The sequence below is a fragment of the Protomyctophum bolini genome (genome assembly GCF_963924005.1).
Source record: "Protomyctophum bolini genome assembly, chromosome: 15".
Taxonomy (NCBI): Eukaryota; Metazoa; Chordata; class Actinopteri; order Myctophiformes; family Myctophidae; genus Protomyctophum; species Protomyctophum bolini.
In genome coordinates, this window is record NC_137876.1 from 19215666 (window position 1) to 19238076 (window position 22411).

The 22411-nt window shown below is 41.2% G+C and overlaps 1 long non-coding RNA gene across 1 annotated transcript; it reads left to right on the forward strand.

Annotated features, from left to right (window-relative positions):
• Positions 1-3948: 3948 nt before the first annotated feature.
• Positions 3949-9526, forward strand: LOC308329089. The gene is made up of 4 exons (XR_013965361.1): positions 3949-4191; positions 5046-5600; positions 5851-6336; positions 8406-9526. It is a non-coding gene; the product is annotated as an uncharacterized lncRNA (long non-coding RNA).
• The last annotated feature ends 12885 nt before the right edge of the window (positions 9527-22411 follow it).

Consider the following 22411-nt stretch of genomic DNA (forward strand, 5'->3'; position numbering starts at 1 on the left):
ATTTCTATCTTTGAGACCCCAATTTATGTTGTAAAATCAATGTTAATTTAACTCTGAGAGTGTACAAATGGAACCAAAATGTGGTTCCATTTGTACGCTTGGTTTGGTTTGTAGGCCTACAATTGGTTAATGTAGGGTCTATTTGGTTCCAAACGTCCCCAGACCCCAGTTTGGGAATTAATGTTTAGCTGCCCTTCATGCCTGCATGGTTGTATAGCCTACACTGAACCCTGAGTCTGGGGCCCCAAGGGCAATGCACTGTTCTGAGCTAAGGCCATGTCTTTCACTGTGCAGAATGACACATTTTATTTTTGTTCAACTTTTTGTTCTTGTTCTACAGTTCAACAATTCCACCCTGTCATGGCTAAGATCCACCCTGTCATTTCATAGTCAGCCATGTCATGTTGTTGGTTTTTTATTAAGTTAGCTAAGGTTTTTGTGTGATTCTTTTATAAACAAATAAGGCCTAAATTCTATTGATTGAAAGTTTGAACAAATATTTGTGTTTCTAGATTTAATTTAGAAAATAAAGTGCCACTCTTGCAGATTTGATAGATATATGTTTACCATCATTTCATTATTATATAAATGCTTTTTGCATATTGTTGAGAAAGGGACACAATATCTTTCTGAAAATGTACATTTTATAATCACTATGTAATTACAATGTTTTTAATCTAGTTAGATTTTTTCCCTGACAGGGTGGACATATTTTACTGTTTGTTTGTACATTGTCTGCTTGCAGTTAATTTATATATAAAAAAGGTGTGGGAGCTTAACTAACGTGCATTTAACAGCATAACATCCATACAATGAGTATAAAGTTAAATGGAAAATATCAGCTTTAAAAAAAAGGGTAAGTAAATGTAAATCCCAAATGCACCTTATGTTGATTTTGACTCAGCTGCTTGAAGTTCATTTTGATATGTGTTGGTGTTCACAAACATTGTCAAATTCTTCATGCCTATACTATACATAAAGAAGTTAAGAACAAAGGCAATACATCGTGAGACTAAAATAAAAGACCGCTATAGTAGCAGCTGTTGGCATAAACTAAACGTATATAATGATGGATCATGTCATGGACTACATACACTACAGAACACAGAAGCATGCCTCAAACTAACTTGAGCCAGCGCTGTTCGTTTTGAACCAATTTTGAACCCGAGAGCCATACCCGCGTCTCCCAGCAGCAGGGGGCGTACAGGCAGGACAGTCTTTATTTGACATGCGAGAAACCAAACCTCGTCGACCCGGAAGTTATTATCATTGTTGTTGCCCCGTTTATTTTGCAGTGAAGTTCTTCTGTCAGTAAAAGAACATAAAAACAATATTGGTGTAACTAAAGTAACAATGTGTGACATAGAGACGTTGAGGCTGTTCGTCAATGAACGACTGACCGCCGTTGCAGAGGACATATTAGCTGTGTTTGTCAGAACTATCGTACAATACCAACAACAAATAGATCTGCAACACAGACAGCTGGAGTTCCTCACTCCTCAAGTCACCTCTGATCTGCCAGGTTTGTCACAAATAATAACGATGTATTTACCCTCGGTCTGGACTGGAGATTTAAACTATAGGACCAGCATACTAACAGTCATTCACATAATTTATTTATTGTTTTAACTGTTTATTTATTTTTGTGGCAGTTGTGTTGGAGTATTGCAACACAAACGGTTACTGTAACATAGAATAATTAAAACAAGTGACAACTCAACCAAATTAGGCAATCTGGCCTGCTGCGGCCTAAAATTAATTTGACACAATGGCACCCCTGTTAGTCAAGTGTGTAAATGCAAGGTGCAATATAATTTAACTCTTAAAACATTACTAGACTAAAAAATAAGAACAAAAAAAGCATTACAACCTAACAACAATAAACACACCAAATATCAATACAACAACAAAACAAAATAACTTATCTGTTCACAATTCACGTTGTGACAGGATACTGCATACATTATAAAATTATGTGTCACACCTCCGGCTGTTTTCTTCGGCTGTTAAAGCCCAAAGTGGGTTGAGACCCTGAGTCATACGACTCCTACCGGGAGTCTGAATAAATATTAAGAATCAATGTTCCTCTTATTTCCCATTTCGCCTCCTAGACTTCCTCCCAGTCTGTGAAGAAGAGAAATCACCTGAGCAACAGGAGAGGAGGTCCGACTTGCTCCAAGAGGAACCACATCCTCCACAGATTAAGGATGAACAGCAGGAGCTAATTCACAGACAAGGGGAGGCTGACAGGTCAATGTTGACATTACTAGCAATGAAAAGTGAATGTAATGAAAACATAGAGACAGAGCCTCTAGCCAGCACTTCAAATGAACATGTGAAAACACAAGCTGATGTAGAGAGCCTTGGAGCATCACTGCCAACTGTTGATGTGCAGCTCATCTCTTCACACTGTTCTGAATCTGACACTGACGACAGTGATGACTGGGAGGAGACCAGGGAAGATCAGTCACAAGATCAGACGCACACTGTGGAAGGACAAATATTTTCTTTGAGAAACAAGCTGTCCGAGGACCTGATATCAGGGCGACAAAGTCCATCCATGAGAGCCCATACAGTGGAAAGAACATTTAGTTGTACAGTTTGTTTTAAAACATTTGTTCGAAAGGCAGATCTTAAGAGGCACACAATGACTCATACGGGAGAGAAGCCCTTCAGTTGTACAGTTTGTGGTAAAACGTTTAACCGAAATTCACATCTTAAGCGGCACACACGTACTCATAGTGCCTTAAGTTGTATACTTTGTGGCAAGCGCTTTAGGTCAAGCCCACATCTGAAGAAACACATGGAGATTCATATGTGAGAGAAATCCTTAGTTTTATAGGTTTGAGGTTTTGAGTGAAATTAGTGATCTGAAAACACACAAGCGTTCATACAGGTGAGAACGCTTTTAGTTGAGCTGACCTATCATGATACAGTCGTACTGTGGCACACGAATCATAGATGCCAAAGTAGAGGATGGTTATGATGAGCGCTCAGGGTGAGAAGTAAGGAGTTACGTTTCTTTCTCACAGACAATTTGACACTTAAACACTTGGGCCAGGAGGTGAACCAGTGACCTTCTGAATCTGATACTAGAAGATGGCCTCTCTACTCACTGAGCTACCATTACTCCAATACCCTCACTACCCAGGGCAAATATGAAGTCAATAAATACGTGGTGTGCAGACATTGACATCTGAAGAAATTTTAAATATCCTACCATCTATTATTTGCATTTTCCCACACTGCATATCTGGGGTTTTTTGTGAATTATGTAATGGGACTTTGTTGATTTAGTTGTTTTTGCTTACATTGTGCGTACATTGTGTTTTATTTTAAATCCCGTTAGCAGCAGCAGTAAATAAAACTAAGATGGTGAAACAATACAATAGACATTGTAGGCAGATCTTTATTGTCATTGTAACATGTAATGGTGATTGCAACAATCACTAAAATAGCCTATGAAGCTAAAAATCTATGAAAATGAATACAACAAAACACCGTACCGTACCGTACAAAACAACAACAAAACACCGTACCGTACCGTACTTCCTGTCATAGCACAAACCGCACAATAAAACATGTAAATGGGCTATTAACAGTTAATATATACTCTTCATGTTAGACTAAATAATGCAAAGTCAGTATTGAAAATGTAACCTATTTAGAATGATTTTCTATAGGCTACTATGATGTTCAAATGCATCTGTGTTGACGTCCAGCAGGGGGCGGCACCAACACGATCATTCTTTACTACTTCTACGTGAGAGTTCTCAGATCCGGTCTAGAGCCCGCCTACTGTATCCTGACATTTCTAATCATACGTTTCCATATCCGCTTTAGACCGGATCTGCTAACTGCAACGGGAATTGAGCCCAGCAGGTATTTACATGCGCGCAACATCATCGACCTCGGAAGTTATTCTTCTCAGTTTACGTATGTAGCGAAGTCAAATGCACTAATGCAGTGCTTCTGTCGGTAAAAGAAGCAAGAAGAGACGTAATATTTTAACTAAAGTAACAATGTTTGACATAGAGACTTTGAGGCTGTTCGTTAATGAACGACTGACCGGCGTTGCAGAGGACATATTAGCTGTGTGTGTCAGAACTATCCTACAATACCAACAACAAATAGATCTGCAACACAGACAGCTGGAGTTCCTCATTCCTCAAGTCACCTCTGATCTGCCAGGTTTGTCACTTTTTTTTTACCCTTTAATTCAAATTGTAGTTGTAAAATGACAAAACAATATCAGTAGATTTCTGCTTTCTATGCGTTTACAGAAGACCAGCATACTGTCAATTCAATTCGAATATTAAAAGCTTTATTGGCATGATAAATCATACGTTTGCTTTCCCAAAGCAAGTGTCAAAATATAGTAATAAAGTTTAAGAAAATGAAAGTAGCCTATGGGTTGGAGGGGGTACACTGTTGTGTTAAACAGATGTATCACAAATTGTACATGTATTTCTTTTTGATGTGAACATACCTGGTACAGTATGATTCTGAATGTTAGGATACATGGGTATAATAGTGTACTTAATATCAATAGGGTGTTATTACCGGTATACGTCTCACTTCGCCAATCACCACCTGCCCTGCACCAGAAACGGCCGGGTGCTATAATGAAAGCCATGTCCACTCAAGTATGTGTGTGTGTGTGTGTGTGTGTGTGTGTTCAAATTAATCTAGGCATATAATCCAGTCTCAGGGAATTGTATTATTTTATAGAAATTCCATGGCACAGTAATACTTCACAATGTGAGCATCATGGAAACATGGCCATCTGTCTATCAGTTGTGATGTGATGTGATGTGATGTGATGTGAGATCAGAGTGTGATTCAGGTGAATGATAATTTTCACAAGGGAGATGGTTCTTTCTCTTTTTCTATTCATTCTCCGTTCATCCTGTCTTCTCATAATGTTCTCATGTGTGTACAGACAGACAAACAGATTTAATTTATTTTATGCAAATATTTACCCTTTAAGCATCACCTTTCGCTCGTCACCTATTCTATTCCTATTCTATTCCTCTTCTGCCTAGACTTCCTCCCAGTCTGTGAAGAAAATAAATCACCAGAGCAACAGGAGAGGAGGTCCGATCTGCTCCAAGAGGAACCACAGCCTCCACAGATTAAGGATGAACAGCAGGAGCTAATTCACAGACCAGAGCAGGCTGAGGGATCGACGCTGAAAATAATAGCAGTGAAAAGTGAATATAATGAAAACAGAGAGACAGAGCCTCAAGCCAGCACTTCAAATGAACGTGTGAAAACACAAGCTGATGTAGATAACTGTGGAGCATCAAAACCAACTGTTAATGTGCAACTAATCTCTTCACACTGTTCTGAATCTGACACTGAAGATAGTGATGACTGGGAGGAGACCAGGGAAGATCAGTCACTGAAATCACACAAGACCCACACTGCTGAGGGACAAATATTTTCTTTGAGAAACAAGCAGTCCCAAGACCTGATATCAGTGCGACAAACACCAACCGTGAGAGCCCATACAAGGGAAAGTACATTTAGTTGTACAGTTTGTGGTAAAACGTTTAACCGAAATGGAAATCTTAAGAGGCACACAAGGACTCATACAGGTGAGAGGCCCTTCAGTTGTATACTGTGTGACAAGCGCTTTAGTCGAAGCTCACATCTGAAGACACACATGGGGATTCATACGGAAGAGAAATCCTTGCAGGGCAGTGGGAGTAGTTGTGCACAATGGGTTTGGCCTTGATAGAGGTGGCCATTTCGCCCAATTTCCGCCCTTTCCCACAACCTAAATGAATTTGAAACAATGACACTCCTGCATTAATCAAGTGTGTTATTTCCGATTCTGCTTCCTAGACTTTCTCCCGGTCTGTGAAGAGGAGAAATCACCTGAGCAACAGGAGAGGAGGCCTGATCTGCTCCAAGAGGAACCACAGCCTCCACAGATGAATGGGGAACAGCGGGAGCTAATTCACAGACCAGAGGAGGCTGAGGGGTCAACGCTGACATTACTAGCAGCGACAAGTGGATATAATGATAACAGAGAGACGGAGCCTCTAGCCAGCAACCATTTCATCTCTTCACACTGTTCTGAATCTGATACTGAAGACAGTGATGAGTGCGAGGAGACCAGGGAAGATAAGTCACTGAAAATACAAACAACACACACTGTTGAAGGACGAAGATTTTCTTTGAGAAACAAGCTGTCCCAGGACCTGATATCACTGCGACTAACTCCATCCATGAGAGCTCATAAAATGGAAAGAACATTTAGTTGTACAGTTTGTGGTAAAACATTTAGCCAAAATGCAAATCTCAAGAGGCACGCAAGGACTCATACAGGTGAGAGGCCTGTCAATTAGCCCTTCGCTAAACCCTTACCCCACCCTAAAAGCGATTGTTCAATGCCAATCCAAATTGTTATAGCAACCATTGCTAAGAATGGCAAGCTTTCATCACCTCATCGCTGTCAATGATATTTTGCATGGCTGTGTTGTTAAACACTTACGCAGCTTAACGTTGGAACTTGGAAGAGTTACACGACTGACCCACCCAGGGGATGATAATAATACTAATCACCGTAGTCTTACCGTGCATTTTGATTGAGTTGGATACTGTTTTTCCCTCATTTCCTTGTACGTCTAGTTTATTGAAATAATGCCATGCACATTTTCCCATGCAGAGCATAGCCTACTGCAGGCCTGGTTGACTAGAATTAGAAGACACTTTGAAGCACTTGCTACTGAAATGATCAATAATTTATATGGAGAAAATACCTGTAATTTAACTAGAATTAGAAGACATTTTGAAGCTCTTGCTACTGAAATGATCGATACTTTTTATGGAGAAATCCCCATCATTTGACGTGCATCTCAATGGGGGAGAAGGAGTCCCATTTTCGACTCAATCTTGCCTGTGACCTAAAATGGATTTGACACAATGGCACCTTTGTGTTTTTGATTGATTGAAGTATTTATTAACAGTTTGCAGAATTACAGTACATTTCAATTCATCAAAAAATGTAGAGACGTACAAATATACACTTCTATTTAGCCAAAGAACAGATCAGGAATTCATCATAAAATATGTAGAAAGGGAAAAGAAACCTATATATAGGGAAAAGCTGGGGGGGGGTTCATTTTACGGGGGCCAGTTTGAATTGCAGCCGTCCGTAGGTGCCCTTTGAGAGCGGTTTTGATTTTGAAGGAGTCAAGGGATTTGCATGTCTTAATGACTGTTGGTAGGGCGTTCCACATTTTGGTGGCATAAGATATATTGAATGAATAATTTAGTCCCTTGTTTGTGCCGAATCTGTGTTGCACATGGTTTGTTGAGCTCCCTCTGGTGTTGTGGGTGTGGACTTCGTTAACATTAAGTAAGTATTGGGTATCTTGGTGCTGTATCGAATCTTGTAGACCAGACCCATTGCAAGATGATGCACTCTGTCGTCAACCCTAAGCCATTCCAGCCTGTCAAAGTGGGCAGTTAGTTAGTTAGTTAGTTAAGTGTGTAAATGCAGGGTGCAATATAAGGCTGCCCGTGGTGTTTTCTATCTTAAATATGACCTCGAATCCACCAACACCACTGATACTACAAAACATACAGTAAGGGGAGACTGTTGTCTGAATAATTATTAAAGGGACAGCTCAACCAAAATCACTTTCTCTTATATTTTAACAAAAAATAATTGTGTCCTTTGTGATGGGGAGGAATGATATAGTACAACTTGCTCATAGGCTTCTGGTTTCAGAGCTTTCTGCTGTTTCTGTAGCTATTTCTGTGTATTTCTGGGTTTCTGGGTGGAAAATAAATATTTGGTGCCACTCATTACATATTTAGCTACATCATGTATTCGATTTCAGTGACGTGACGTAGGCATATCTAATTAATATTCATGTTTGTTTCATATAGATTTGTATTAGGGGGCGTGGTTTCCCTGTTCTTTCATTGCTAAAAAGTAAGCTAAGTTTCTTTTTGTCCGGTTTACTGGTTCTCTTCTTCTCGAAACAGACATTTCTCTGCCAAAAGCAACGCACGCTCGTGTGTGTGCGTGTGTACACTGCACACACCACACACACAGGCAGTGGGCTCACGGGTAGACAATAGAGTAGCCGGTAGAACAGCCGGATTCTCTGTCCTTGAGCAGTGTCCTTGAGCAAGTGTCCTTGAGCAAAACGCTGAACCCCTAATTGCTCCCGATGTGCAGGTTGGTGCCTAACCTTGCATGGTTTCCTCCGCCATTGTTGTATGAATATGTATCTGATGGCTTGTTCGTAAATGACTTATGAAGTTGCGGAATCCGTATTCTTTTTACACCTGTAACAGCAGCTAGTTTACATTTCTGTTTACAGAAGTTGCATTTTTGACACTTTAAGCATCACCTTTCTCTTATTTCCCATTCTGCCTCCTAGATTTCCTCCCAGTCTGTAAAGAGGAGAAATCACCAGAGCAACAGGAGAGGAGGCCCGACCTGCTCCAAGAGGAACCACAGCCTCCACAGAAAAAGGATGAACAGCAGCAGCTAATTTACAGACAAGAGGAGGCTGAGGGGTCAACGCAGACATTACTAGCAGTGAGAAGTGAATATAATGAAAACACAGAGACACCTCTAGCCAGCAACCATTTCATTTTCATGTCTTCACAGTCACACTGTTCTGAATCTGACGCTGAAGACAGTGATGAGTGCAAGGAGACCAGGGAAGATAAGTCACTGAAAACACACTCAACCCGCAGTGTGGAAGGACGAAGATTTTCTTTGAGAAACAAGCTGTCCCAGGACAGCTGTCCCAGGACCTGGTCGGGGCGTCAAACTTTTAGTTGTACTGTTTGTGGTAAAACGTTTAATCGAAATGGAAATCTTAAGAGGCACACACATACTCATACAAGGGAGAGGACCTTAATTCAGTTGTATACTTTAGCTAAGCCCACATCTGAAGAAAGTGAAACCCATGGGGTTTCATAATGTGAGAGAAATCCTTAGTCGTGTTATAGTTTATGGAGGTTTTGGGTGAAATTAGTGATTGGAAAACACACAAGGGTTCATAACAGTTTCTCAAGGAAGCCACCTGAGCTAACATCATACATACTGTGGCACTGAATAAGGATGGTTATGATGAGCGCCCAGGGGAAGAAGTAAGGAGTTAAGTTTCTTTCTCACAGACAATTTGACATTTAGGGCTCCATTTTCTTCACCACTAAATCCCTTATCCCTAAACTTCTTTGCATTTTTTTTTTTTACTTACAAAAACATACAAAACATAATAGTTAATAATAATAGTTAAAATGGCCAGTATACAAGCTCACAACGTGTCAATGTAGATTGGCTAGTTTAGGGATAAGGGGTTTAGTGGTGACGAAAATGGAGCCTTTAGACTTAGACTTTGTTGATTTAGTTATGTTTACATTGTGTTTTGGCGTGTGTTTAGTTTTAAAGCAGTACTAAGAACCAGTGTTGGGCAGTAACTAGTTACTAGTAATATATTACTGTAATATTATTAATTTTCCCAGTAACAAGTAATGTACTGTAAGGTATTAATTATTAATATTAGTATATATGAATATATATTAATATAGTAATATTATACCTATTTACTTTGTTGTTGGCTACCTAAATTAAAAAAAATAAAAGGTCAAGAGAGATTGCTGCTTTATTTTATAGCATTTTTGGCTGATTGGTGACTTCTTATTATTCAAAACAATTGCATTCACTTCTAAAAGAAGCTGACTAAACATATTGTGTTGTAGGATCCTTTTTTGCAGGTGGGGGGTGCAAAAGTAATATTATACAATATGTAATATATTACTTTTTATTCCAAGAAAGGAGTAATATCTAATAAGTAACTCTTGAGTAATATTGCCCCCAACACTGTTATGTAATGTATACAATATAGCCTACTGTCCTTTCTGCAGTCAGTGTGTGCAGTTCAGATTGTTAGAATATGCAGCTGAAAAAGACTGATGAGAGACTGTTGACTATTTTGTTTTATATCCTGCAATTATTCGGTTTGGCAGATTGGAAACTTCTTATTCAAATTAATTGGATTCAGTTCTAAAACGAGCTACACAGATTGTGTTCTTTTGTAGGAGGGCCTGGTTGAAAAGTGATATGAAGTAATATGTAATATTACTCTTGGTTCCAAGTAATGTAATATTACTTTTGCTAAGGAGTAATAAGTAACATATTACTCTAGACATAGCCTACGGGTCTCTCTCTGAAATAATGAGTTCACACATGCAGGCATACAATTCAAAGGAGCTTTATTGTCATGAGAAAACAAACGCATACATTGCCAAAGCAAGTGTCACAATACAATTAAGACAGTTGAAAATGGGGAAAATACAGTTGGAGGGGATACAGCATTTTGTAAACAGAGCTATGTCACATTGCATTGTTATATAGGCCTACAGGGTAGCCTATAAAGCATTTTTGAAACATTGCTTGATTGAAGTATTTAACAGTTTGCAGAATTGCAGAAAATGTAACCAATATAGAATTTAGGTTGTCCTAAGAAGACTGACCGTGTTGGTTGGTTGGTACATTGAAGCTATATGATACATTCTTTACGTTCTGTTCTTGACGTGTCTATTTGTACGTCTCTAAATGTTTTGATGAATTGAACAAGGTGCCGGTGGACCCTCTTTTAAACTGTGTTTTAAAAGTGTAATGCTTAATTGGGTCGTCCACTCACAGTTAACAGACTTTGTATTGAGTTTGTGCTTGAAATGTACTGTAATTCTGCAAACTAGCTGTTAATAAATATTTCAATCAATCAATGTCCGCCCCCTGCTGGACATAGGCCTAAAAATATTCTAAATAGGTTACACTTTCGACCTCGGAAATTATTCTCTCTTTCTTCATCCGCCCCGGAAGTTATTCTCATTGTTTGTGTGCATATATATGTAGTGCTTCTGTCGGTAAAAGTAGCAAAAGAGACGTCTTATTTTAACTAAAGTAAACATGTGTGACATAGAGACGTTGAGGCTGTTCGTCAATGAACGACTGACCGCCGTTGCAGAGGACATATTAGCTGTGTGTGTCAGAACTATCGTACAATACCAACAACAAATAGATCTGCAACACAGACAGCTGGAGTTCCTCACTCCTCAAGTCACCTCTGATCTGACAGGTTTGTCATGATTTTTTACCCTACCCTTCACAAAGGAGCTTTATTGGCATGAGAAAGAATACGTTTACGTTGCCAAAAGCAAGTGTCAAAATATAATAATGATAATACAGTTTAATACAATGGGGAAAGTAGGCTATAATACAGTTGGAGGGGGTGTTGTTAGCTATATCACAAAACGACATACCGGTACGTTAACTGTAGCCCTAGTATGTTAATGAGCGTAGTGCTGAGCTCATTCTGTAGCTCCGTGATGAGGTCACACCCTGGGCCCCTCCCACCGCGGTTCAGAAACGGCGCATGTTTCCACAAGGAACGTTTCTTACCCTTTTCTGCACAATCACAATGAATCCACAAAGTGAAGGGCCACAAACGTTTTACACTAATTCAAACTTAGCCCCGGCCGAGAAAATCCAACTTTAAACGGTTTCCTATTGAAAAACTGAATCCATTCTATTTGGATCAAATAGTAATCTCAGCAAGGCAGATGGCTTCTTGGTTAGAGTGGGTGACAATATTATCACACGGAAAGATGAAATTACCTACTTAGGTTCCATCCTGGAAGCAAATCTTTCCGGTGATAAAATGGCCACCAACGTAATCAAAAAGGTCAACCAAAGAACAAGATTCTTATACAGGATCTGCTCACTGGTCAACAAAAACACCTTGAAGATCCTAACAGGAGCCCTCGTACAAGGTTATTCGACTACGCTTGCACCTCCTGGTACCACAGCACCTCTAAGGCCCTTAAGGCGGTTAAGGCTTAAACAAGGCTCCAGACTTCCTAAAACAAACTGGTCAGGCTACTACTTGGCCTCAATCCCCGAACCCACCTCACCCCTGACCACTTTGACAGGCTCGAATGGCTTAGGGTTGACGACAGAGTACAGCACCTTGCAATGGCTCGGTCTGGTCCACAAGATTCGCTACACCACCAAGATACCCATGTACCTGTCTGAATACTTCCTTAATGTCAACGAAGTCCCCACCAACAACACCAGAGGGAGTTCAACAAACCATGTGCAACCCAGATTCGGCACAAACAAGGGACTAAATTTATTTCGCTCCTATGCCACCAAAATGTGGAACGCCCTACCAACAGTCATTAAGACATGCAAATCCCTTGACTCCTTTGCTGTCAAAGGGCACCTACGGATGGCTGCAATTCCAAACTGGCCCCCGTAAAATCTGAATCCCCGCCCACCCCTGTTTCCCCTCACTGTATATGTTTCTTTTCCCTTTTTACCTCATGATGATGTATTTTTGACTATATAGTTGTGTATATTCGTACGTCTGTAAATGTTTTGATGAATTGAAAATGGTGGGCCCTATTGTAAACAAGTGTAATGCTTTATGTTGTCGTCCACTCACTGTTAACAGTTTTTGTATTGAGTTGTACTTGAAATGTAGGCATATTGTAATTCTGCAAACTATTAATAAATCAATACATCAATCAATGTACTATAATCGGTTTGTTAAAATACATCTAGGCATAGGTGAAATTACTATAATTTCCCCATTAAAAATCACAAGGGGGAAGGCTCTGGTAACGATTTGACTCCATGTCACTTTTAGTCACCTTTCACTTATTGATTCTCCGTTCATTCCGTCTCCCCAAAATGTTCTCATGTGTATACACTGTTACTTTAACATTATACAGAGGCACAGCATTTAATTTAAGCAAATATTTAGCATGGCTGTTTCTCTCATCTCCTATTCTGCCTAGACTTCCTCCCAGTCTGTGAAGAGGAGAAATTACCAGAGCAACAGGAGAGGAGGTCCGATCTGGTCCAAGAGGAACCACAGCCTCCACAGATTAAGGATGAACAGCAGGAGCTAATTCACAGACAAGAGGAGGCTGAGGGGTCAACGCAGACATTACTAGCAGTGAAAAGTGCATATAATGAAAACATAGAGACAGAGCCTCTAGCCAGCACTTCAAATGAACACGTGAAAACACAAGCTGATGTAGCGAGCCTTGGAGCATCACAACCAACTGTTGATGTTCAGCTCATCTCTTCACACTGTTCTGAATCTGACACTGACGACAGTGATGACTGGGAGGAGACCATGGAAGAACAGTCACTGAAATCACACAACAAGGCACACACTGTGGAAGGACAAAGATTTTATTTGGGAAACAAGCTGTCCCAGGACCTATTATCAGTGCAGCAAACTCCATCCATGAGAGCCCATACAATGGAAAGAACATTTAGTTGTACAATTTGTGGTAAAACGTTCAACCGAATGGGAGATTTTAAGAGGCACACAACGACTCATACAGGAGAGAAGCCCTTCAGTTGTACATTTTGTGGTAAAACGTTTAACCGAAATGGAAATCTTAAGAGGCACACAAGGACTCATACAGAGGGTACATACATTGGTTAGACATACTAACAGTCTGACAGGCATTAGTCCGACAACACCGTCGCTCCCGACATGTGTGGCCGGTTAAAACTAACCCTTTACAGGTTAAAACGAACCTGTGGCTTCCTGTGAGGTTAGATTTAGGGTTTGGGGTAGGGTGTCGGACGAATGCCTGTCGGACTGTTGGTACGTCGGACCAAACACATGCACCCCTCATACAGGTGAGATGCCCTTCAGTATACTGTGTGACAAGCGCTTTAGTCGAAGCTCACATCTGAAACACATGGGACTTCATACAGAGAGGAAATCCTTAACCCATTTAGACTGTACGACGTGTGGGAACGTCATAACTAAGGACGTAGCGCATTTTCATTGATATCAAACGAGAGAGAAATATTCAGATATTTTTTTTTTTTTAGTTGGTCTACAAGGCCACCATACTCCTTGCTCTTCGCACATCTGCGGTCCCGTTCACTTCCCTGTTTACCGCTGCAGAAAGAATCCCTCACATCTCCTAATCTAGGGAGCTCTCCGTGGGCTTTTGATCAGATGGATATACTAAGCTCTTCATTTCTGACTTCTGACCTGCCTCTCGTTCAAAATATGAATGCGAGGGATCATCGAGCGATTTTATCGTAACGATAGCAAGGTAAGCAAGCAAAAGTATGTCTCCCGATTTTTGTCCGGAACGGAAGGGAGGGGGGGGGGGGGGGGGGGTGATTGTGTTAAAGGTCAGTGGGAGTAGGTGTGCATGAGGTACCTTCCTTGACTTGTGCACAAGTCTCATTTTGTCCAATCTGGCCTGTTGCGACCTAAAATTAATGAATTTGACACAATGGCACCCCTGCGTTAGTCAAGTGTGTAAATAGTAAATACAGGATGCAATATAAGGCCGCCTGTGGTGTTTTCTATCTTAAATATTACCTCCAAACCACCACCAACACCACTACTACTACTACAAATAAGGTCACAGACTCTAGTCTGAATAAATATTAAGAATCACTGTTTCCCATTCTGCCTCCTAGACTTCATCCCAGTCTGTGAATAGGAGAAATCACCAGAGCAACAGGAGAGAGGAGGCCCGACCTGCTCCAAGAGGAACCACAGCGACCACAGAAAAAGGATGTTAACAGCAGCAGCTAATTTACAGACAAGAGGAGGCTGAGGGGTCAACACAGACATTACTAGCAATGAAAACACAGAGACAGCCTCTAGGCAGCAACCATTTCATGTCTTCACAGTCACACTGTTCTGAATCTGACGCTGAAGACAGTGATGAGTGCGAGGAGACCAGGGAAGATAAGTCACTGGGAAAAAGAAAGAAACTAGAAACTAGAAACAAGCTGTCCCATGACCTGATATCACTGCGACAAACTCCTTCCATGAGAGCTCATACAATGGAAAGAACATTTTGTTTTCGGAGGTTTTGGGTGAAATTAGTCTTGTGTAGTCAGACAACTATTTCACAATCTCCAAATGCAATATAGAGTCTGGAACTACACATCCGAGTAATGAAGCTCCCATTTCCATTCACGACATTTTTTTAATATTGTTACATTTTATTATTTTATTTCCATTTCTGCTAAGCAACAAGCTATATATGCTTGGATGTCTTCTAATTATATTAGGATAAATTTGTGCGGATGTAAACACGAAATGGAAGTGGGGAGGAGTCTCCACTTCCACTTTATATTTTACTCATTCCGTTGCTCCAGAAGCATTTGGAAATTGCAAGTGGCAACAGTCTGGCAACGCAAGACTAGAAATTAGTGATCTGAAATCACACAAGGGTTCATAGTCATACTTTTAGTAGCTTTTAGTTTCTCAAGGAAGCCACCTGAGCTGACATATCATGATACATACTGTGGCACACGAATCATAGATGCCAAAGCAGAGGATGGTTATGAGTGCTCGGGGAGAAGTAACGAGTTAAGTTTCTTTCACTAATGACAATTTCATTAGTGCATGGAAATTGTGTTATGGGACTTTGTTGATTTAGTTGTTTATTTTTATATTGTGTTTTGTTTTAAAATTACAAATAAAACCAAGATGGTGAAATAATAGACATGTATTCTTCTGACACTAGGGCCTCCGGCATCCGGCCTCATGATGACTACAAAACAATGACTACAACACGCTCCCGACCGGATGGCAATTTTGGCACACCTCCGAGGTGGAAAGCCTGGTGGTGCGACTCATGCGAAGTTACTGAATGAGTGTGCCATGTGCATGGCTAAAAAGACTTAAAACATACTTGCCCTCTAAAACTAAAATCTGAAATGAAAAACAGTATTTTAATGTGTGTTTATCACTGAATAGGAGCCGCTCCTGTTCGCAAGTTGATGTCATATGTCCATGTGTGGTCCAGCCTATGGAATGTATGCAATGCATGTCCTAACAAATACAAATACTCTAAGGTTCATATGAGCATCAAAGCAATATTTTAAATACATTTTATGAACAGAATCCATGGGGCTGGAACACACATGGGTAAATTACATCATCAAACAAAGGTGTTTTTAATTATAGTTATAGATAGAAAAGTGTAATGTATTAAGGCATATATTTAGCCATGAATCCTTTCAACAGGGTACCGAAGCTATTTTAACAGTGAATACTATTTGTGTTACAATAGTCTGTCTCGTGTTAGTGTTAATTACCAGACTTCATGCTGCCTCTTGTAGTTTCCAAATGCTTCCATCATTCAGAGATTGTGGAATAGTTGTCTTGACTACACGAGACCAATGTTACACCAAATAAAACAAAGAACCCTTGAAAATGTAACCTATATTTATAATGATTTTCTGGGGGAGTCAAACAATACAGCTTCTATAACAAGTACTACTGTATAATGATGTTTAAATGCATGGTCCGTGTTGACCTATGTCCAGCAGGGGGCGGACCAGCATCAATGTACCTAGCCTGGCTAATAAGCCAGACTAATATCTCACAACACTGTCTCGGGCCGGCAGGCAATTTTTTTTGCCAACGGCTGATTCGGTCTGGCTTAGCCAGGCTACAATGTACCAACATGATCAGTCTTTACAACTTGTGTGTTCAGATCCGGTCTAGAGCCCGCCTACTAGCTGTATCCGTGTACAAACACACACACACACACACACACACACACACTTAGTTTCCATATCCGCTCTAGACCGGTTTCTGAAAACTGCAACGTGAATTAAGCCCAGCCTGTATTTACAGGCTGCGTGCAACGAATATCACCGACCTCGGAAGTCATTCTTCTCATTGTTTACGTATGTAGCGAAGTCAAATGCACTGTCGGTGAAAGTATCAATAGAGACGTATTATTTTAACTAAAGTAACAATGTGTGACATAGAGACGTTGAGGCTGTTCGTCAATGAACGACTGACCGCCGTTGCAGAGGACATATTAGCTGTGTTTGTCAGAACAATCGTACAATACCAACAACAAATAGATCTGCAACACAGACAGCTGGAGTTTCTCACGCCTCAAGTAACCTCTGATCTGACAGGTTTGTTTTTTACCCTTTAATTCACATTGTCGTTGCAAAATGACAGAACAATGTGGCTGCCTTTCATGGTTTCGTCTTCAAAGTAGCAGTTTGTATTGACTTGTGCAGTGTGCTTTTGTTTGAAATGTACCCATTCTGTCAGCCGCAATTTGCAACTCTAGATTTTTTTTAAATGATTGATCATTATAAAAAAATCTAGAGTTGCAAATTGCGGCTACCCATTCTGCATAGCCTATACTGTCACGGAGGTTTATATAGAGAAATCTTGACAAAGAAAGTGTCTACTTAATATCAGTTTGTTTGCAAATATTAGGTTGTATCATAAATATAATTTATTGGTTGACAGTTCTAGGGTGCCTGTGTATTGACACACAATAGCCTATACTGTTAGGCCTACTTCTCTCACTATATCCTCCTGTCCTGTACCAGACATGGGTGCTAATGAAAGCCATGTCCACTCTCCACTTGTGAACTAAGCACACACACATATATAAAACCATGATTGATATATTGATAACCAATTTGAATGGCTATGGAGTGGACCTGGTGAGACGTAGGAGGGGCCCGGACAGGAGTCAACCCACAGAGCCTAGTCCTTCCACCGCCAGAATGGTACCTCCCAGTCCCGGCAGAGTAGTTCAGGAGGAACGGATTGTGTGGCCCTGGTTTTTCCCTAATGAGACTGATAGAGGGTAGCTTCTGGGATGTAAGTCGGGACTTGATCACCCCGGCTGGGTCACCTGAGTGAGGGGTATGATGTTCGGAGACCCGAAACCCAGATGACCTCGGGATACATCACTGAGGATACGTCCCAGGTGCATCCATGTATGTATGTATTTTGTTTTAGTTATTCTATTCATAGTGACTCATAGGAATAGACTACGTGACAACCAGGAATAGTCTGGTGACCACCGGAGAGATGGGTGGCAGCCGGAAAGTAGACGGCACCCGGGAGCAGTATGGGTTGGCGCCCCAGCCTGTGTCTTCCGTGAGGAAGAAGCCCAACAAACCCACGTGAGGCCTTTAGGAGGGCCATGCAAGCCTCAAGCGGAGCCTGAGGCACCACCAAGGCCAAGGTGGAGCCTGCGTAATCGTTGCGGCTCGAGAATCCACCATTCCTGAATAAAGTGCCTGGTGCTGGGAGTCTGGTGCAACGCACAGGGCCTGACCTGGTGAGAGCAAGAGTGGACCTGAATGGTACGGTTCTAGCAGTGATTCTCAACCCGTTTAATTTCAAGGACTACCATTTCACCAGTAGCAATTAGGGGCTGTTGTAATATGACCTAATGTTTTACTGATTGAAAACATTGATTGACAATGTTACTGCAGCTTGGTCAACGTCAAGGCCAGCCCAGTTGCTCATCAGGCACAGGTGTTGCCAGTGGCAGAGGCTAAAGGCATACATACTCCAGTTTTTGGTGATAGGTTATCACCGCTTCCTAAAACGGTGAAGAGTTGAGGCCATCATACTCGCGGTGATGTCCTTAAGGATTGACCCCGCCTCCCTGTGGTTTACCAAACTTCTAGACCAATCAGTGAACGGGGTGATGGCTCCAGAGTGAAATGACTTGCCTGTTAGTAAAAACTATCAGACAAGTATGTATGAGCCAGTTTCCCCACTGTGTTCAGGAGGTCTGGTCGCCTGTGTTTGTTACCGTTTCTTTCTCATAATTTTATTTGTATGTTGTATAGGAAAATTACTGCAGAAAATAAAGCAAAGTTAAACTCAGTTTGGGAGATCAGTTTGTACTGGCACACTTCACCTGGCCGTCGGCAACCAGTCCCAGTTTGACATGCATTAGTCTACAGACCCCCTAGCGGCTAGGGGGTCAGAAACTTTACGGGGGGTGCCGAGAGGGGCTAGGGCCTAGCCCCTCTCGGCACCCCCCGTAAAGTTTCTGACATTTGGATGTTTCTTTTACAGGGACCCTCTGCAGTTCGTAAGCCCACAATAGGACGCAGCTGTACATACCGTCGGAAACGTCAGTGCTGCGGCTTTTGAGTGATTACTTGCGCAAGCAGAGCGCGCAAGTAATCATTTCGCTTGGTCTCTTCGAAGTGAAGCCAAGTTTTCTTCAACCGTAAGTCTGTGCCTGGTTTGCTGGGACCAGTTACAACATTACGTCATCCTTGAGAGAGTACATGGTGTGTATATGACGTAATGTTGTAACTTGTAACTTGTAACTAGTCCCAGCAAACCAGGCACAGACTTACGGTTGAAGAAGCCAAGTTTTCTTCAACCGTAAGTCTGTGCCTGGTTTGCTGGGACTAGTTACAAGTTACAAGTTACACCATTACGTCATATACACACCATGTACTCTCTCAAGGATGACGTAATGTTGTAACTGGTCCCAGCAAACCAGGCACAGACTTACGGTTGAAAAAAACTTGGCTTCACTTTTTGGAACCAAGTAACCACAGTATACTGCTAATCAAATTACAACTACATACTCTGTATGTAGTTGTAATGTGATTTGTAATTTGTAAATCTGTGCCTGGTCTGCTGGGACCAGACTACACAGATGACCATATCTCTTACGTCATCACTGAGAGCTAGTTACAACATTACGTCATCGCTGAGAACTGGGACCAGTATGTAACTGGTCCCAGTTCTCAGCGATGACGTAATGTTGTAACTGGTCCCAGCAAACCAGGCACAGACTTACGGTTGAAAAAAACTTGGCTTCACTTTTTGGAACCAAGTAACCACAGTATACTGCTAATCAAATTACAACTACATACTCTGTATGTAGTTGTAATGTGATTTGTAATTTGTAAATCTGTGCCTGGTCTGCTGGGACCAGACTACACAGATGACCATATCTCTTACGTCATCACTGAGAGCTAGTCATACATATACACTTCATGTACTCTGGTCCCAGTTCTCAACGATGACGTAATGTTGTAACTGGTCCCAGCAAACCAGGCACAGACTTACGGTTGAAAAAAACTTGGCTTCGCTTTTTGGAACCAAGTAACCACAGTATACTGCTAATCAAATTACAACTACATACTCTGTATGTAGTTGTAATGTGATTTGTAATTTGTAAATCTGTGCCTGGTCTGCTGGGACCAGACTACACAGATGACCATATCTCTTACGTCATCACTGAGAGCTAGTCATACATATACACACCGTGTACTCTGGTCCCAGCTCTCAACGATGACGTAATGTGGTATCTGGTGGGACCAGATTACACAGATGACCATTTCTCTTACGTCATCACTGAGATACAAATCCAACTACAGATTTCGGAAGTATTTTAGATCATGTATATTTCAACAAATTTGAAAGTATTATTACAGAAATTGAAGTTAGAGACACATATTACTCTGATCATGATTTAGTATTAATATCACTATAGTACAAAATGAAATACATTTAAAACAATTGACAATTTACAATAAGTAATAAAATAATTATACTGTATAATATATTTTAATTCAGTTTATATACCTTTTTTTTCATCACATATCAATGATTCATTTTTCTGTAAAAAAGTAGTTAGGTAGCAAATAGTTACACGTAATGATTATACATTTCAAACGTTCCTTCACAGAGATACTGAGATGTGATAGTTTCCAGCGGTCGAAAGTACTTGCGCGCTCTGCTTGCGCACTAGTAGGCCATAGTGCAACAAGCAAGTATGCACTCGGCAGAGTGCAGTTCTAGTTGTGATATGTTTCAAAAGAAGCATAAATAGGAGCTATAAGAGACAACGGTAACGTCTGAGAATTTCCCTTTGGCACCGAAGCCGTTAAGTCTTTTTTTTTGGCTAGCTCGTTCCTGCCTCTGATCTACTCTGTCGCAGCTAGCCACTGTCGGTGCGGGAGGCGGTACAATGGGATGTCAATAAGGAAGTCAAGGAAGGAAGGAAGGAAGGAAGAGAGAATTTCAGAGCTGCCAAAACGGTCAAACAAAGACCTTCTGCACCAAAGGAAAATTATCAGACGTTTCCGTTGTCTCCAGACAGACAGGAGGAACAGAGAATTCATCCGAGAATTCTCTGTTAGTCTTCTCAAAATGTTCTCATGCGTCTACAGAGGCACAGCGTTTAATTTAATTCATGCTAATATTAAGCATCACTCACTGTTTCCCACTCCTATTCTGCCTAGACTTCCTTCCAGTCTGTGAAGAGGAGAAATCACCTGAGCAACAGGAGAGGAGGCCCGATCTGCTCCAAGAGGAACCACAGCCTCCACAGATTAAGGAGGAACAGCAGGACTTGATTCACAGACCAGAGGAGGCTGAAGGGTCAACGCAGACATTACTAGCAGTGAAAACTGCATATAATGAAAGCAGAGAGAAAGAGCCTCTAGCCAGCACTTCAAATGAACATGTGAAAACACAAGCTGATGTAGAGAACCATGGAGCATCACAACAAACTGTTGATGTGCAGCTCATCTCTTCACACTGTTCTGAATCTGACACCGACGACAGTGATGACTGGGAGGAGACCATGGAAGATCAGTCGCTGAAAACACACGAGACACACACTGTGGAAGAACAATTATTTTCTTTGAGAAACAAACTGTCCCAGGACCTGATATCAGTGCAGCAAACTCCATCCATGAGAGCCCATTCAATGGAAAGAACATTTAGTTGTACAGTTTGTGGTAAAACATTCAACCGAATGGGAGATTTTAAGAGGCACACAAGGACCCATACGGGAGAGAAGCCCTTCAGTTGTACAGTTTGTGGTAAAACGTTTAACCTAAATGGAAATCTGAAGAGGCACACAAGGACTCATACAGGAGGTGCATACGTTGGTTAGTCATACTAACAGCCTGACAGGCATTAGTCTGACAACACCCGACATGCGTGGCCGGTTAAAACTAACCCGTCACAGGTTTAAACGAACCTGTGGCTTCCTGTGCGGTTAGATTTAGGGTTTGGGGTAGGGTGTCGGACTTATGCCTGTCCGACTGTTAGTACGTTGGACCAAACACATGCACCCCTCATACAGGTGAGCTGCCCTTCAGTATACTGTGTGACAAGCGCTTTAGTCGAAGCTCACATCTGAAACACATGGGACTTCATACAGAGGGGAAATCTTTAAAGGAGTAGGTGTGCATGACGTCCCTTCCTGCAAGCAAGGTGGTAACTAGATGACATTTCCCATAGACAGCCCATACATCCAAACAGAAAAGTCCTATCAATCTGATTGTATTAAACAGCGTCAAACTCACCAACATTACAGATGTACGGAAAGCTTGACTTCTCCTCTTTCTATCTTCAAAGTTTTTGTTTAATAAAAATCCACCGTAGGCTAAACATGTTAAGACTCAAGAGCTACTTCCCGTCATTAAATTCCTTGCAGGTGAGTGTTGGTCAAGTTTAGAAGTGCTCGTTGGCAAATTTGAATTTGCCAACGTTATGTTTAGTTACCGGTATGTTTCTTTCTCACAGACAATTTTACACTTAGACTT